The sequence below is a fragment of the Marmota marmota genome, unplaced genomic scaffold (assembly GCF_001458135.2).
Source record: "Marmota marmota marmota unplaced genomic scaffold, marMar, whole genome shotgun sequence".
Lineage (NCBI taxonomy): Eukaryota > Metazoa > Chordata > Mammalia > Rodentia > Sciuridae > Marmota > Marmota marmota.
In genome coordinates this window covers 452,707-455,534 of record NW_026000079.1, presented here as the reverse complement: position 1 = coordinate 455,534, position 2,828 = coordinate 452,707, and the positions used below count along the sequence as shown (strand labels likewise).

The following is a 2,828-nucleotide window of genomic DNA, read 5'->3' as shown; positions in this document are numbered from 1 at the left end:
GGAGGAGGGGGAGGGGGATGAGGAGGAAGAGGAGGAGGGGGAGAAGGAGGTGGTGGAGGAGGAGGAGGAGGAAGTTCAGGGCAAATTTAGCTCTCTTTATGGGGCTGGAATGGGGGAGGAAATGAACTGCTTTGTGGAAAGAAGGCAGAATACCTCTATTAGGAGAAAGCTCTTTGACTACAATGCCCTCCGACCACATCTTTGAAAGGGAGACGTTAAGTCGTAGTCATTGTGCCCTGTAGTCTGTGTGTCCCAGGCTCTGGCGCTGAGGACATATTATGCTTCTCACCAGAAACACGAGTCCTACTGTGCTGTGAAACGTGTCTGGATCTGCTCTAGAGCTCATCTGACCTCCTATCCTAAAAGCCAGATGCTAATAGTCCCTGGAGGAGAGTCCAAGAACCCGATCTTTCCAGAGATGAGGGGTCCACCTTCATTTCTGCCTTGTCAGAAAGGGCAGAGCTCGGGCTGAAGCAAGCTCATTGGCTTCCCATTCTGGATACAGGGGGTGGGGAGGCTCCAGGTGTACTGATGTCAGAGAGGGGACAGGAAGGTCACGGGGTGTGGGAAGAGCGTCGTCAACTATCTCAGATGCATGTAAACAGTGAGCATCTGAGAGCCTGTCTGTCATAGTGAGGGTGAGCAGAAACAGAAATATTTGTTTCTTCTTTTCTGTTTTGTTCCTAAAAATGGGGTACTCCTTGAAAGCAACCAGGTCCTATCAGCCATCCTGGTCTCCTCTATTTCCCATTGGTGCAAAAATCTGGGGCAGATATGACATTCTAGTAACCTTAAGATTTAAAATGTCTCCGCATTCCTGTATCTTTGTCCTCCCAGTCAGTAAAACCACCATATATTCTCTGTAGTTATAGAGTGTTCGTCAGTTAGCCATAAAGGTTATGGGATAAGTAGGTGGGGTAAGTAGGATGATTCCTTCTGATACCAAGCTGATAATCAACTAGGAACCCCACTCTATAAACCTGGGACAACACAGGAAGAGACCAGTATAGGCTGGAGCAGAGAGAACCCTCCATCAAGAAAATGGTTAGTCTTGACGGGTGGGTTGGTGCACGTCTGTAATCCCAGCGGCTCAGGAGGCTGAGGCAGGAGGACTGTGAGTTCAAAGCCAGCCTCAGAAAAAGTGAGGCACTAAGCAACTCAGTGAGACCCTAAATAAAATACAAAATAGGGCTCTGGATGTGGCTTAGTGGTCAAGTGCCCCTGAGTCCAATCCCAATCCCCCCCCCTAAAAAAAAAAAAAGAGGAAAGAAAATAATTGGTCTTGAGATAAATTGGGAAAACAGGAAAAGAAAGATGAATTTGGGGTGCTCAATAGTAACCTTTAAATCAGGGTCAACAGCCTCCCTCATGTCTACCCAGTGAGCTCCCAGATGCATGCCCAGTGATGTCTCTGGAGTCACCCACCCTGACCTTCCTGAGTTCCCAAAGTGATCTGCATTGAGATGCCACATATTCCCTAATGAGGAGATAGGGGTTTTGCCTTCCTCCACAGAAATCCATTCAAAATGATTCTAATTTCAAGTAGCAGATTCTGTGGTTTCTCCCGGATCCCCTGTCTGCAGTAAAGGACTCACTTCTTCCCGACTTCTGGGATTCTACCAGCAGATAGCCTTCAGTTATCACCCTTTTTAGGCAAGTGTCTTGGCCGCTTATCCAAAGTCACCCTCCCTTTACAGAGCAATGTCAACACTAGGCTATAAAGGCAAGGCCCCGTCACCCCACCTCAGCACACCTGGAGAGATCATCCCAGAACGCAGGCTGTGTATGGGGTTGGCTGAGATGAGACCTTCAGGATGAAAACTCAGCTTTGGTTTCTCCCCGAGAGCTTCGTCCTTTCCTTCTGACGGTTTTTGATTCTGAGATACCCTGGAAAACACGTCCTATCTGTTCACTTCCATCTCCACACCTACCTCCCTGAAAACCCAACCCACAACATCTGGTGCTCCCCCAGTGATCTCCATGTTGACACTGATGGTCAAGTCCCAGACCAACGCCCTCCCCAGGGCAGGGTGAGTGCTCAGGGTCAAGGTCCCAGGGGAGGCCACATTCTATTGGTGTGGGGAGGGCACAGGACAGGTGGGGAGAGGATGCATTTCCCAAAGAGTGAACTCAGGATCTGTGTTGTAAGAGAGAAGGACCTTGGGAAGAGCTGTGGCCATATTTTCAGGGGGCAGAATACATACCACTGTGGAAAAGTACACTTACATTCGTTCACTCAACCAGTAATTCTCAAGTGAGGGCCAAAAGTATCTTGTCAACAGATGAACAGATAAAGGAAATGCTGCATATAACACAATGGATGTTTATGGATATTATGGTTTGGATGTGAGGTGTCCCCCCAAAACGTTCATGAGATGGACAACACGGTAATGTCCACAGGTGAAATGATTAGATTATGAGAGCTGTCATCTAATCAATGGATCAATACAGTCGATGGATTAATGATTTGAAAGGACTGCTGTACTGGGTAGTAACTGGAGGCAGGCAGGGTATGTGGCTGAAGGAAGTAGGTCACAGAGGGTCTGCCTTTAGGGTTTGTGTTTGTCCCTGGCACCTTCTCTCTCTGCCTCCTGGCAGCCGTGAACTGAGCTGCTCTCCTCTGTGGCACCCTTCCACCACGATGCTCTGCCACATCTTGGGCCCAGAGCAACGGAACCAGCTGACCGTGGACTGAACCTCTGAAACCGTGAGCCAAAATCAACGTTCGCTAACACAGTGGAGTTTATTCAGCCATAAAGATAGAACCAAATCGTGTCATTGACAGGAAAATGGATAGAACTTGAGAGGCTTATGTTAAGCCCAACAAG

At 48.4% G+C, this 2,828-nt stretch overlaps 1 long non-coding RNA gene across 1 annotated transcript in view; it reads right to left on the bottom strand.

Annotated features, from left to right (window-relative positions):
- Positions 1-2,289, bottom strand: part of LOC125620239 — a 10,821-nt gene extending 8,532 nt beyond the window's left edge. The window contains exons 1-2 of the long non-coding RNA XR_007351841.1: positions 2,227-2,289; positions 1,754-1,887 (exon numbers count right to left, since the gene is read on the bottom strand). This is a non-coding gene — a long non-coding RNA (uncharacterized LOC125620239). The remainder of the gene's footprint in view (positions 1-1,753; positions 1,888-2,226) is intronic.
- Between the last annotated feature and the right edge of the window lie 539 nt (positions 2,290-2,828).